General features: G+C 35.5%; 1 pseudogene; it reads right to left on the minus strand.

Annotated features, from left to right (window-relative positions):
• Window positions 1-10,520: 10,520 nt before the first annotated feature.
• Window positions 10,521-16,576, minus strand: part of LOC125675615 (uncharacterized) — a 7,035-nt pseudogene continuing 979 nt past the window's right edge.

Below are 16,576 nucleotides of genomic sequence, written 5' to 3' on the forward strand. Positions count from 1 at the left end.
CATTGATAACCATATTGGTTTGAATGTTTGGGCCATAATATGTGGTCACATTTTTCATGAGAATATAAAGGGGTGAAATTCTAGAAAACAACAACACGACTTCTGTTACTCGAGGAGCGTTGTGGCCCATGGGCCTTCCATTATCCATGTTTGCTGTTGTAACGCTTTGAAAAACAACAACAGTTGATTTGTATCTAACATCATGATAATATTCAGTCATTTATCCCCCTACCCTTCCAGTACTATCTTTTCTAACTGAATTTCCACGATGTTCAACTCCCACGAGTACTTTAAGTACTTTGATTAACCTATGATCCCTCAGTCTGTTGAAAATAAATTCTAAACGCTCTAAATGATCTGGAAAAGATTTTGAAAATACGAGAAAGTCATCCAAGTAAAGAAGAAGTATTTCTAAATTCTTATCACCTAAACAAACTTCTATTAATCTTTGGAAAGTACTCGGACTATTGCAAAGACCAAATGACATGCGCACAAATTCATATAAACCAAGAGGTCCAACTCGAAATGCTGTTTTATGACAATCCCTCTCGTCCATCTTAACTTGATAAAAACCTTGTGTCAAATCCAAAGTTGAAAAGTATTTCGCGCCATGAAGAGCATCTAAAGCCTCTTCAATTTTCGGTATTGGAAATGCATATTTGATTGTTTTAAGATTAAGCTGCCTATAATCTACGCAAAGGCGCAAAGAGTTATCTCGCTTCCGCACCAATACCACCGCAGCACCGTAAGGACTTGTGCTAGGTCGAATTATACATTGCTGCAATAGTTTCTGAATATGAGACTTCACTTCTTCCATCTGATTTGGAGGAATTCTTCTATGGAGTAGTTTTACTGGAACATTGTCAGTCGTCAATATTCTGTGCTGTACAGTATCTGAAAATCCTAGATCATCAGTATCCTTACAGAAAATATCCTGATGTTGACTAATAACTGATACCAACATGTCTCTTCCATTGTCAGACAAGCATGTGCCAATGTTTACGTCTACACCATGGATTTTTACAGAATTCTTTGTGGAAGTTACTTCATCTCTTACATCGGCCTTTTGTTTGCATTCTAGCTGTACTTTTTCTATGCATACTTGTATTTCCTGACTACTCACCTGTATGTCCACTTCACAATCTTGGTGAGGGGAATACTCAACCTCTGCTCGATGTAATATACCTACCCTTGTTTTTGGATTAAGCCATGCATCCTCATCACCAATATTAACTACTCAGAACGGAATAATACCGTTTTCGACATTTGCATATGTGTCAATTACAATAATATTTCTGGGGAGATAACCGTTATCTCCACATACTGCTTGTACAAGAGCACTATAGTTCTGGGGACTTTGGCATGTTGTACCCATAACAACTTTCATGGATCTAGATGTGATTTTGACCGGATTTTGACCTGCAACCTTGATAAAACTGGAGATGCACTCATTTCAAACACAGACAGAGTATTAAGAGCCATTCTCTGTAAGCATCAAAACATGTGGAAAACAACCGACACGGATTTTGACGAAATTTTACACAAAGTATGCATACTTCAGTCCTTTAATCATGACACCTTTAAAAATGGGCTTTGTCTCGTGTTTCCATGGCAACAAGACATCCGATTTTGTGCAAAGACGTGAGCCTTAGTAAATATTGAATTTTCCTTTATAAAAATATGTATGTTCATTTTTCATTTAATTTCCATTGTTATTTAATTAAGCTATGTTGTGTGTAATTTTTAAAATTAAATTGATTTGCTGCAATGCCATAACATGAAATATATGCCCTCAAATACCCAAAAATACCACTGAAAATGAGAGAAAATTGTTTCAATTTTGTGCAGAAACACAACCACTGGTGGATTGTTCTTACATTGATAAATGTGTATCGTATCTACTAGAATAACATATCAAAAAATTAGAGATGTCATATTTCATTTAAGAAAATAAATTGGTTTTAAAATTTGCGCGATTGCTAAAATATGCGAGTTTTTCCGAAATCTAGATCACCTCGACTCTTGACTGCAATGCGTATTCCAAGTATATTCATGATCAAGACAAGCTACGTCCCTTTTCTGAAGTGAAAGTAGAAATCCGTGCGTGATGATTTGGATATTTTGAGCTGGTTTAAGTCTTTAAATCAACTAGAATTTTATATTTGATACTTAAGTGTTTGTCGGAAACCGTTATGCTCTCGATGGGTAGCTTTTCAATGATGATGTATCAGTGGATTTACGCTGCGATCGTGATTACAACAGGGATAACTTGTATGCAAAAACTTCCGAGAAGATTAGCCGAAAAAGAAACGCACAGGTGGCATTAAATGTGCTCAATGCTGTTGTCATAACAATTCAGATCCGTAAGTACTTTAATATCATTCATTTTGCCTCAGTTTGTAAAATAACTAGACAATAAACAAATATACAGATCTTTCCAATTCCATATGCAATTCACCGTTGAATATAAACTTCAAGCAAAATCTTGTCCATGAGAAATGCCTGTGCCGATAGGTGTTTTTGTAAATAAGATTTACCACATTAACTTTAACATTTGTAAATATTCATAAATATGTCAATTTAATTTCATTTTGAAGTTCTGATGTTATTTAAACTTATTAATCAGCAAGAAATATTTATTATTGTCAATATACATTTGTAGCTCTGACAGGCAGGGGTGCAGATTCAAGATTGGATGTTCTAAATGAAATTAAGACAGAACTATTTTCTGTGAGGAATGTACAAGACTCAGCATCATCATTATGACAACACAGTTGTGGGTCATTAAAATTTAAGTGGATCCAACATGGCTGGAACTTGTTTAAAGATTGTTCAGCTGGAATGTGTCCACTGAGAAAATCACAGAGGCTGAAACTGTTGGAGAATATTTGATGACCTGTTTTTTTTTAATTTCTCATCCCCTTTCATGGAAGGAACTGTACTCAGCTGAACAATGCAACTGTATATGTCCATAGTTTACAGAAAAATACTGATATATATGCAAAAACAAATATAGTGTGTTAGTCATTGTTTACAAACTCATATTTAGATAAAGCTTGAACATATAATTGAAGATTGTTTAATTTATTTTATGCACTGACTGAGAGCTTCACAGACTGAAATTTAAAACAGGGCTTGAAGCTAACTTTTTATGTCACCAGTCCAGCCGGACTGATGGGGTATAATTTTAACCAGTCCGCAGAAAAAATTACCAGTCCAACAGAGTTTTCCAGAAATAATCAAATATATTTTGTTGATATCATTAAAATGAAATATAACTCATTATGCCTTAGACAATATTGTAACACTTAAATGTGGGATTTATATTTACGAATCAGATTCTTCCGATTGATTAAACAGATCGAAGCATGCCAAATGTGTATGAAATTTCATATTAAGTATATTTTCCAAAATGATGCTTTAGAAAAATAACCAGTCCCATCGGACTGACTAAAACAAATGTCGGTCAGTCCGCCAGGCTTTTAGCCAGTCACAGACAACGGACATATGTTAATTTCGAGCCCTGTAAAATGTACAATTTTAATCTGATAGAAAACAATCAGGATAAGTCTGACAGAAACAGGACAACTTTAAATTCATATTCTTAATATAACCAAGATGGACACAAAATTTGCTTTTAAAAACAAAATAATGCCCCACCCCCCACCCCGAATTGGAATTTGGGCAGTATTTTTTGTAATGCATGCATCTTATAAGTCATTCATCTACATGTATGACACATAAACCCATATTATAATTTTGATACAAAACCAAAACCTGTTTTTAACAACAGCCATCCCCCATCCCTGTAAATTGTGTTGTTATAAACAATGGATGTTTTGGGAATTTTAATGGGCATTGATTTTGCATTGCAAATCTTTTTTAATGCCATCATCACAGAATCTAGTATTCATGGAAATGAATGAAATTATTTGCAACAAAGTAATTAGAAAAGTGCACTAATGTACTTATAAAGAAAGTACTGATACAAGCCAAAATGCCATCCATATTCAGTTGTTTTCCCCCTACTAAAGTTGGATTAATCGAGAAATAAAGAAATGAAATGAAAGGGTGGTGTACTGGTGTAAGTAGATTATGACCTAAGTAACATCATCTTTCTGGTACCTTGCAGCTTTAGTTGACACACAAAACAATTTAGAAATCGTTAGTACATATGTATGTGGGTAGCTGATAAAATCAGTGTCAAGAAAATGTTGGGAAAATAATGCATACCCAATCATTAATATACTACAGTTACATGTAGCTGTTACAGTTCCTATATAATGTTTCCATGGAGACAAAACAGTCAGATTACCAATATTTTCATAACAGGACTTTTGGACTAGCTATCTCTGGTCAAAACTGACTCAACTGAGTATAAGTAGGTAAAATACTTGTAGTTTAAAATGAAAAGAAATCTAAATCGCCAAGATAATGTTTCCATGGAAGTAGGTTTCCATAACAACTAAACTACAAATTGAATTCCCAAACTCCCCGTCGAGGCCTCATTACGTCACCTACGAATAGACCTCTCCTATGTGACGCACCACAATATACAGATTTGTATATTGTGAGTCCGCGATTATCACGCAGACAAATTACACTAAAGAAGTAGTTCGCAGTTAAAAGTTTGAAGATATTAATATTAAGAACATTAATATAAAAGTATGGATTTTATCTTAAACATAAAATGATCAAAAGATCATTAAAAAGTAGGGAGACGCTGTTCAAATTATTGTGTAAAGTAATGAACTTGATGTTTACGTTCTTGTTTTGAAAGTTGTTTACGTTTGACGTTATGTTTTTTCGTCATTCTACAGTGACGTCACAGTATACGCGGCCTAAGAAATCGCTATCCCATAATGCCTAAGTGGAAGAGTTTGGTTTGTGAGCAAATGAACTCTGGTGGAAGTTTGATTGAATTCCTTCTTAATTAGTATATTTTAACCAGCCTATGAATACAAAGATAAAGTTATGATATTATAGAATAAATCTACTGAAGTACACATACATTAAATTGTTTTCAATGAATATGGTTGCTGGCCCTATCGTTTCCATCGTAACACATTTTTCTTCATATTTCCCCCTTTGTAATAATTAAATTTAAATGTCAGATTAAACAGAGTCATATAATGCTTTTACAGAAAATACCTAGAGATAAATGTGTAATTTTATCTTGTGAAAAGTAAAAATTCTATTCAATACAAAGTAATTCAAACACATTAAAAAAAAATTAATTTTCATTTTAAATGTAATAATCTTCTACCAATGCCTTTTGACTTGAAGATTTTTTTAAATGTTTGCTACACCAACTAATCCAACTTATGACTAATCCATGGAAATTATGAAATTTGTACTTTATAACAATTATTAAGACTATGACAGAACACTTTCACTTAATAATAGGCACACACATTTCTGCTTCCTGACACAAATCAGTTTTATAGTCAGCACTTTTCTTCAAAACTTAAAGGAACCATATACCTCGCATTGGGTCAAATGCTGTCTGACGTGTTTCATACCGATTGTTAAGCCGTTCTTGGCACACTGATTTGACTGCGGATAACTCCGTTTACCTGATCAGGATATGGGGCTCACGGAGGGTGTGACCGGTCAACAGGGGATGCTTACTCCTCCTAGGCACCTGATACCACCTCTGGTGTGTCCAGGGGTCCGTGTTTGCCCAACTATCTAATTTGCATTGCTTGTAGGAGTTATGAGATTGATCACTGTTCGTTATCTTCACCTTGCATATATGTATCTTATAATGGTTGCTATGGTAATACAAGAATTAATCATTTATATTGCTAATTTAAGCAGACTTTTACATCAATTTATATGTTCAAATATAATATGACATGGTAATAAGCAGAGCTGTAATGCTTCCTGATACAAATTAGCATACTAGTTTACTTATTAAAACCTTGTTATAAAATACTGAAATATGGTTGCTATGGCAACTGAAATATTTCATAACATGAGAATTCATGATATTTATCATTGTTTATGCCAAATTTCATAGATTAAGGATATTACATTGATAATTTTTTTAAATTTGATTCATATATTCATATTATGAGATTTTTCATATTACCATGGCAACCAATTTTTCAAGCTAGATAATTTTATTTAGCAAAATAAGACATTTGTCGTTTTTTTTATATTTTACACATAATGGGATGAATTAAATCATATATAACTTTCAATGATGTGTGTTGTTGTGTTTTCTTGTAAATGATGTCATAAAATGGCTTAAAAATGATTTTTTTCAAAAATAATCAAAATGCTAAAACATTGATTTTTCAACCTCAGGAACAATAGGTAATCCAATATTGATTTATTCATGTTTTATTAAGAATTTATTATGCTGAACCTAATTTTCAAACAAGCAATAGAGAAATGTGTACATCACTAAAATTAATTTGTTTATGTTTAATCAAAAATAGGCCAAAATCGAGCATTTTTAAGCATCTTGGCAGCTGTTTTCACAGTGTTCTTGTTACCATGGTAATGGTACCTCAATTTCGAATTTTGGTACCAAATTCTATGAGAGGGTATCAAATAATCACTATATGCCAAATTTCAGTAAAATCGGTGAGGGTACCTTTCCACCCCTATAATAAAAATGTTGATGCTTACAGAGAATGGCTCTTAAGTAAATGATCATTTTTGCCTGTAATCGAAATAAGGTTCTGATCTACTTGTTCCTTAAGAATATGGAAGAAATTACTTTCCAATACGCCAATATCTTTACCAAAATTATCAATAGGATCCTTTACAACTAATATTCCAACATTTGGAATGGAATAATGAGCAGTGTCTATCTCTACCTCAATGTAACCAATGTATGGAATTGGTAGATGATTGGCGCCAGACACTCTCATCCATTTGGTTACATCTATTAATTTTGGCTCCGATTTCAACAAATCTCGGAAGTAAGACTCGGTGATTGTAGAAACCTGTGAACCAGTGTCAATTAGACACGATATTGGCTTACCTTCTATGTTGACTGTTACTACCGGACATTTCCCAATAGCTTTCACAATGATATGCTAGTCAATTGAGTCATTAAGCCCATCGTCCGCTGGTTGACTCTCTACAACGGACGCTTCTCGTTTAAAGGATTGGTATTTGAACTCTTTGACTTACCTTTCCCCTGAAAAGTTTTGTCATCTTGTAACTGAGTACTACATTCGGGTGCTTTCCGCCCCATTCCACCGCAACGGTACCATGCAAGGTGAAGATAACGAACAGTGATCAATCTCATAACTCCTACAAGCAATACAAAATAAATAGTTGGGCAAACACGGACCTCTGGACACACCAGAGGTGGTATCAGGTGCCTAGGAGGAGTAAGCATCCCCTGTTGACCGGTCACACCCTCCGTGAGCCCCATATCCTGATCAGGTAAACGGAGTTATCCGCAGTCAAAATCAGTGTGCCAAGAACGGCTTAACAATCGGTATGAAACACGTCAGACAGCATTTGACCCAATGCGAGGTTCAATGTTAAATGAAATTGCTTAATTTTAGGAAGCTGTTTTCCTTTGACAGTTTTTGCATCAGAATCGGATTTACTTTTCACGACCTGATCAGACAATTTTTGCAATTGTTTTTGATTTTCCTCAATTTGTTTCTGTTGTGCTTTAAGAATGTTCATAAGATCAAGTAATTGACTATCATCTGGTGATGTTAGAACTCTAGATTTGATACTATCTTGTGTGCATATTTCATTCGCAGAGTGTTTGCTCAGTGGTTCAGCTTTATAATCTTCAGACCACTGTAACACTGTCTGTCTAAACTCACCAAATGACATAAACTTCCTTTCAAAAGAAAACCGTCTGATCTCTGTCCGGAGAGACGAATCGCGAATGCCCTCAATAAAACGTTCTTTGAACAACTCATCGAAATCGGTGACTACATTTTCCTCTTTCGCGATAATTTTTTCAACTAATTCCATAAGTGCCAAAGAATAATTTTGCAAAGATTCACCATATCTTTGATCGCGTTGATAAAACTGTTGCTGCAGAGCGCCAAGAGTTTCTGTGCTTACAAATACATCTCTGATTATTTTCAAAATTTTCTCTGACGTATCCCTTTCTACAGTGGGGCTTAATCTTATTTCATCTTTAGCCTGTCCACCCAAATTATCCATTAAAAAATCTATTCTAGCATTTTCATCATGAATAATTCGAAGATGTTGTTCTGCATCTTGTAACCACTCTGATACATCTGGGTCACTCTCTTTCATTGGTCTTCCATTCAACTTTGCAATCTTTTTCTCTCTCGCAACATAAACAGTTTTATTTCCTTTCATTCCACTCTCTACACTCGTTCCCCTTTTTTCGTTTATATTTCTTTCTGTTAACAATTGTTCTTGAAGTCTGAACAGTTCGTGCTCTAAATGTTCTGATTTTTGTCTTTCATTGTGAAGCTGCTCCTTAATTTCTTTCTTTGTAGCCATAATTCACACTCTACTAAGTTCACATTAATGATAAAGTATATGTATCTGCTACACAGAGTCTGTATACCTGTACATTAATGACGAATTACAAAAATGTTAGTTTGTATCACCTCTCTTTGGCGTTGCTTTTTTTCACCAGTTGTATCAAGTTTCTGAGGTCTCTTTCTATCTGCCGTCCTCTTCAGTTTTCTAACTGCAGAGCTTCCATATTGAAGTTTCCTCTATGTTTGAAATTTGGTAGGCACACCTAAATATCATAGCTCACTGCCAATAACAACTTTTACCGAGAATATCCTGATTAAGCATAGCCCATCTGATTTCGAAATGTCCACGACGCCACTTTATGACAAAGATTTTGGTTCAATGTCACTATTTTTATTATATATACAAATTGGCAATGAGCCCAATTGTAGGGCAGTGCCACACCCAATTAAACCCGTCTCACCGGAACAAAGAGATTTTCAATATTAAAATGTGTTACCCCGAACTCTATTCAAACAACCAGTGAACTGTGTGAAGGGCGGCGTCAGAATGAAGAGCGTGCACATATAGTGAGTGAGTTATAAATAAGCCGACAAACCGGTTTTAATATTCCAAGTAATCAAACATAATTCATAAACTTAATTACCTGGACTATTGTTATAAACACAAAACACTAATATTAAATTGTATCTGAAACTTAAATACATTATTTTGCATATTTTTTAATCTCAAAGAAAATGATTCGCAAGGACAGAATTCTATAAATAATTCTCAATCAATTACGGCGCGCAGTTCGCGATAAAATTCCGCAATACGATTTATGCGTCACACAAGTAGGACTCTCTCTCTCTCTCTCTCTCTCTCTCTCTCTCTCTCTCTCTCTCCTGTTCAAGCAATGCATACGGACATGCGCAGAGACAGTAAATAATTATGTGGTTCCAAAGAGACAATAAAACTATATTTCCGTTTGTATATTTCCTTTTACATGTGTCTTTGTGTAATCAACTGTTTATTATAGATTGTAAATGTAATACCCGTATTTTCACACAAATGTATATTTCTTACCATTATTCCCTTATTTATATTTCCAAGTTTGTATATGATCATCGAGAAATTTTGAATTGCGCACGCAATGTTTCCTACCAGATGCTCAGTGTATATGTACATGCATGATTAGAATCCTGATTTCTATAAATTGCAAAACCCCATGCCAGACAAGCATTCAATACAGGAAAAAATCGACTTTGATATCCCCCCCCCCCCCCCCTGATTGAAGACAACCTGTTTGGCACGGGTGAAGTGTGTAGCAGTCTGTTTAATGGAATGAGAACGTGTTGTAAAGTTCTAACGATACAAATGGAGTTTATCAGAATAAAGAGAATCTAATATTTTCGGTAAGTGCACACCTCCGATACCTGTTGAATTGATGTCTGCATTTGATAAAGGTTTTTTTTGGCGAGTATTCCTTGTGCATTATTATGCATATGGCATGCACCTGTATTTTGCCAGAATAGATATAAATAATATATTTTATGTTCTTTGCTTATTACATTCTATCAGTATGTAATTGGCAAATGATTTATCCGCATTTAGTTCATAAGAAACTGCAAATACTTGCAAGTACGCAAGAAAAACTTTTTATTAAAAAAAAAAATCTCTAAATTATCTAATCTTTCAGAATTTTTCATTGGTTTAAAATATTTTGTAATTTCAAGCAAAGTGTAATGTTTTAAAATGTGATTTTATTTATACCTCATTCCCTAAATATTACTATCGGAGATGTGCACTGGTCGAGTCCACCTAGAAAAATCACTCAGGTGTGACAATCACATTTGGGGTATATACGGGTAGAGTAAATTATGCTACCTGAGAGAAATATGGCGGATAAGATGAGAAATGTGTGCGTATTTATTAATTCATGTCAGCTTTAAGATTTGTGGGAATAGCTTCTTTTAATTTGATGAATAACGTTAAAACTTACCCCTGTCAGACTCATTGTTACCTATCACGTTCAGGTTAACGATCTTGTGTTTGCAGGGGTGATTAGTAGTATCACAAAATTAACAAGAACATGCTCAAGTTATACAATTTATTGTATAACAAAACACTTTATGCGAAACACCATACAATTCATTCTGTTTATTACTCCAAATATTTTATTCTTTTCGATACACCGGTCTTACATTCCCCAACAAACATCTCCCCGTCCCCGACAATACACACACCGCGTGGGAATTTAATCCCTAGATCAGGAATGACGTATCTCACGAATCGCCCGTCTGTGTCCAACATGTGGATCTTGTCACCATTTGAGTCAGTAACGATAACGTGACCGGCAGGATCAGTAGTGACGGCGCATGCAAAAAATGGCTTGTCCCTCCCAGGGTAAGAAAACTTAAATATTCCTAATCTATCGACAGCAATCACAGCGTTTTTCTTCCAGTCTGTTACGATGATGTCCCCGTTGACATTCTCAGTGATGTAGGTTGGTTTTTGGTACAGAGACTGGCCCTGTGAGTCGTATTGGATTTCCTGGAGTAAGGTACCGGTGCCGCTGTATCGCACGACTTTGGACTGGTCATCTTTAAGGATACAGACCAGTAGGTCATCTGACGCGGTACTCGTGATGCCGTATGGTATCCACTCCCCGGTTGTAAACATCGTCTCGATCGTTTTATCATCGGCTACTTTACACACAGTATTGCTGCCTTTTTCTGTGTAAACCACGTGTTTGTTGTACACAGTTAAATACAAGCCCTGTGTTGTGATGGTGACAGTGTCGTGGAGGTTTCCCTGGAAATCAAACAACTGGAGTGTTTTACTTTCTCCTCCAAGCCACACTCTGTTATCATCAATGACAGCAATATCGTATAGACGATTATTATTCTTTTTGTGAGCAGGAAACCCTGTGTCTATAGCTGTGATAACGCTCGGCACCTCTAATATTTTGTGATTCGAAATCACAGGGCTCTCAGATATCAATCTCGGCAGAGAAATTTCTCTTTCTTGTATATTCTCAATGTATCCGAAACACGATTTCAAATAGTTGTCATCAATTTTGCATTCGCAAAATACCGGAAACGAGTACTGCGTAATTTCCGAGGGAGTTTCTTGATTTTGAATTATTGGTATACATTTCTTCATTTCTAGTACATTCTGTGTATTTTTCAGTTTCGTTGTCGTGGTGTTTATTTCATCAACTTTTCCTAAAATTTCTTCCAATTCTCTCTTCTGTTTCCGGAGCAGTGATTCGTCCTCCTTTTGCATGTCGTCCAGTTCCTGGTGGAGCGTATTCACGGTTTTATCTATGAGTCTGTGCCACGCCTCTCCTCGTCACGTCACTTCATCCTTCTTCTGTTGGTAAAGTTTGGATAATGAAGGCAATCTCTGTGTCATGTGATCTAAGATTTTTGCAAGTTCACATTGATATTTTTGAAGTCGCTCGTTTTCTTTTATAATGGTTTTCATTAGTTCTTCAATTTTCTCGGAAAGCTCGGACATTTCGTGTGATTTGTGTTTGATGGAAACACAGACCAGGCAGATCGGGACATCACACGTCTGGCAATACGCACAACACTCGTTCTGTGAATGAGAATCGCATGTGCAGGTGTCGTCATCATCCCTACTGCCATAATTCACCACGTCATGTCCGGTCTTTGACTTAATCCGGAGATGTACCGGAACACAAGGATCGCAGAGATTGACCCCACATCGTCTGCAGAAGAACGAGACTGGTTCTTTGCAGATGTCACATTCAATGACATATTGACCTTGGGTAATGTCTTCAGATGCCATGATAGCGATTTTATTGGACCTGAAATAAATAAGTTTTGGATAAATCTATTTTTAAACCATATGTTCCATTTTCGAATAAAATATTCCCAAATATGTATCCAACTAAAGGACATAACATATAACAGTTATAATTAGACATTAGATACAAAATAAGAATATCAAAGAGGCAGTGAGTGTGTTACAGTCAATGGTACATGTATATATTATTGAGTATAAATATGTATACACATCACACAATCTCATCTGCTATACAGATACATATATTATTATCATTATCATCATTAATATATACGGTGGAATCGCTGGACCTAGCGAAGCATGACATGGTCATTGGCGTTCATAATTCGATTAAGTACGGTAAATTAGAATTCACTTTAATATATCTATTTATTTTATTGAATTTCCCCTCGCGCTAAACGCCCAATAACATCTAAATATTAAAGGGGGAATGTATGAGGATAAACAGATAAAATAAATAAATAAATGTTTATTCGGTATATACATGTACATGCATACAAACATACATACATAGATACCAAGGATAACCCACGAAAGCTCGAAACCTTATTTCAAATGGGGTCCTTTGATGCACGGATGTTTGCGCTAGGGGGTCATTTATGTGGGAGGAAACCGGAGGAAACCTATGTGTCCGAGTGGACGACCGCCATACCCTCTCACAAACAACCACTGCTGATCACGGGGATCAAACTCGGGTCACAGTGGGAGAAGCGAGAGCGCTACCTCTGCGCTACTCGGACACACGAGGATAATTATAGGATCCGCCTATTCATTTACCGCGGGAAATATAACGTTAGCCAACGTAAACCGTGCATTGTGACTTCACATTTAGCTTTGATTTTTTTTCCTCTCTTTCAACAAACTCCCCGTCGAGGCCAATCAGATCACGCGCTCGTCCTTTTCTGTAACCGGTTTATTTGTGGTTACGGAAATAGCCGAGTAGTTCCGATTGGCCTCGTTACGTCATTTACGTACATAATATTTATAATGATAATTTTAGATAAATCGAAAAATTTAAAACTATTGCACATACATTATTTGCGAGGATCCCCCCCCCCTTATGTTGAACTATCTATTTTAAAAAAAATAATCCACTTGTAGCGATGGCATATTTCAGAAGAGAAAATCGGAACAATATTAATAATATTGTACATAATCCTAGTTATAACACAATAATGGAATATTTGAATAAATTCTTTAATTTATTTCGCGCAACTTTTAAAATAGAAATGCATACGAATTTAATGTGCATTAGTTTACTTCGCATTAAATATTACCACCGTGTGAACGCTATCTATTTCGAATTAACTTAATGCGCATTATTAAACTTCGCATCAAATTTAATGCACATCCATGTGAACGAGGCATAAATGCGCATCCGTGTGAATGAGGCATAAAATAAGTTATAGTGATAATCTCGAGATCTAGTATGGCGTTAAACATTCAACCGTGATGTTTCTACAGTGTCAAAATGAAACACGATTGCTTGACGATAATGAACGACCTAAGACGAAATACTATGAACTTCAGTTAACATTTAGATAAACGTTAAATAACGTGGTGGACATCCCAGCTCAATGTACAGAATAATATTGGTACTCCTCTGTATGAAATAATTATGATTAATAATTGGTACTTATATATCTCCAGCTTCGTCAACCATCTTCATCAGTCACATTTACACATGTATATACACATACCTTTAACTTCATCAGTCACATTTACACATGTATATACACATACCCTCATCTTCATCAGTCACATTTACACATGTATATACACATACCCTCATCTTCATCAGTCATATTTACACATGTATATACACGTACCTTCATCTTCATCAGTCACATTTACACATGTATATACATATACCCTCATCTTCATCAGTCACATTTACACATGTAGATACACATACCTTTAACTTCATCAGTCACATTTACACATGTATATACACATACCCTCATCTTCATCAGTCATATTTACACATGTATATACACATACCCTCATCTTCATCAGTCACATTTACACATGTATATACACATACTCTCATCTTCATCAGTCACATTTACACATGTAGATACACGCACCCTCATCTTCATCAGTCATATTTACACATGTATATACACGTACCTTCAACTTCATCAGTCACATTTACACATGTAGATACACGCACCCTCATCTTCATCAGTCACATTTACACATGTATATACACGTACCCTCATCTTCATCAGTCATATTTACACATGTATATACACGTACCTTCAACTTCATCAGTCACATTTACACATGTCTATACACATACCCTCATCTTCATCAGTCACATTTACACATGTATATACACGTACCTTCAGCTTCATCAGTCACATTTACACATGTATATACACATACCCTCATCTTCATCAGTCATATTTACACATGTATATACATATACCCTCATCTTCATCAGTCACATTTACACACGTATATACATATACCCTCATCTTTATCAGTCACATTTACACACGTATATACACGTACCCTCATCTTCATCAGTCACATTTACACATGTATATACACGTACCCTCATCTTCATCAGTCACATTTACACATGTATATACACGTACCTTTATCTTCATCAGTTTCATCTTCAAGCCTTCATCTTCATTAATTACATCCTCACATCTTCATCAGTCAGATCTAAAAAAAAAAAAAAAAAAACAAAAAAAAAAAACAAAAAACAGGTTGCACATCATATCAACTTGCGAAAATAATCCGGCCGCCATGCCTTACAATAAAAGTGAATATCAAAACATTTGGTTTAAGTGAGTTTGGTATTCTCAATAAACAGTATAACGTACTAGCGTCGCTGGTTATTTATTAGGTATTCAAACAAACAAATACTGGATAATACAACCAAAAAACTGACTTATCCACATACCTCTACTCTACAGAACTCTGGAAAATCAGCTTCTTATTGCTCCATTATATAGCAATTCTGTCGGCCAAATCCGGCAACATATTAACGACTCTTCACATCTCAGAGGCCCTATTTCAGAGCTTTGTGATGTTCAGTACTTTATACATTCTTGATTTGAATTGAAATATAAGTTTCAGGCCATTAAAGAATTTAAATGACATGTATATTTCTACAATCGGAAATAGTGTTGACAAAATATAAAAATGTAGCACACTATAGCAACATAATTTCCCCATCAGTCCCCATTACATCCCTTAGTACTCTAACCTGTGTCATACACAAGGAAGTAGACTGATATTAGTACCATGTAAAGAAATAGGATAAAATCGGTATGTGTGATTGGAAGAAACCAGGAGAGGATCCAATGATTTTAGAAATGGTGGCGTGGCGCCAAATACCGTAACCTCATTTTGAAAAAAGGGGTGTGTGTGTGAAATGTATGTAGGGAGTAACGGTAGGAGGAGGTAAATTGTCTAAACTTCTTGACAAGCAACCCCCTTTAAATAAACCACATGAAAAGTGATACGATTTGACAATATCGATACGTTATATGCGGGTATTAAGGTTGATCGATCCCCATGTGATGCCATAGGTTTTTGCAAAATGTTTATTTAAGTAGATGTTGCGCATGATAGAAATATATATTTCAGAGGAATTTTATTCATGGAATAAAATAAAAAATGTGGCAAACTATTAATTCTGACTTTTATCCAATAATTTTGATCCACCTTAACGGAGTACTGCTCTAATGAATGTAATGAGAAAATGGTAACTTTCTAGTGCCTATTTATGAAAGGGTGACGTTAATGGTAGTCGTGCGAAATCGATATCTCCGTTCGGTTAAAAACTAGAAAAAAAACAACAATTTCCCAACCTATCCAACAGAAAACAGAGAGAGAGAGAGAGAGAGAGAGAGAGAAAGAGAGAGAGAGCTTGCGACAATTGCTGTATTTGTGCATGAACGATGGCGAACTAGGGATGAAAAAGCTAACGGATATAGGGGAAGCCGATAAAGAATAAAGACACAGCTGAGATTAATTATAAATATAGATACTACCGCTAGTACAAATTTCGCCGTATTATAAGATGTTGATGATAAAAATTATCCGTACCACATCTTAAAAACGCGTCTTACTGCGGAGCAAAAACTGATAATATTGAGAAATGTCGCTACACAGGGAAATAAAGTCGGGCATGGAGACTATTTTGGTGTACAGAATACAGATATCAAGTACTGAAACTTATCAGCAGGACTCCATCTAGTACCCACCCAGTCGGGGATTTTTATTTGCTCGGAACTAGCCAATCGCTAAGGGAGTGCATTCTAGAAATATCAGATGAAATAACGTAGATAACATTTTC

This window comes from Ostrea edulis, chromosome 3 (genome assembly GCF_947568905.1).
Source record: "Ostrea edulis chromosome 3, xbOstEdul1.1, whole genome shotgun sequence".
NCBI classification, from domain to species: domain Eukaryota; kingdom Metazoa; phylum Mollusca; class Bivalvia; order Ostreida; family Ostreidae; genus Ostrea; species Ostrea edulis.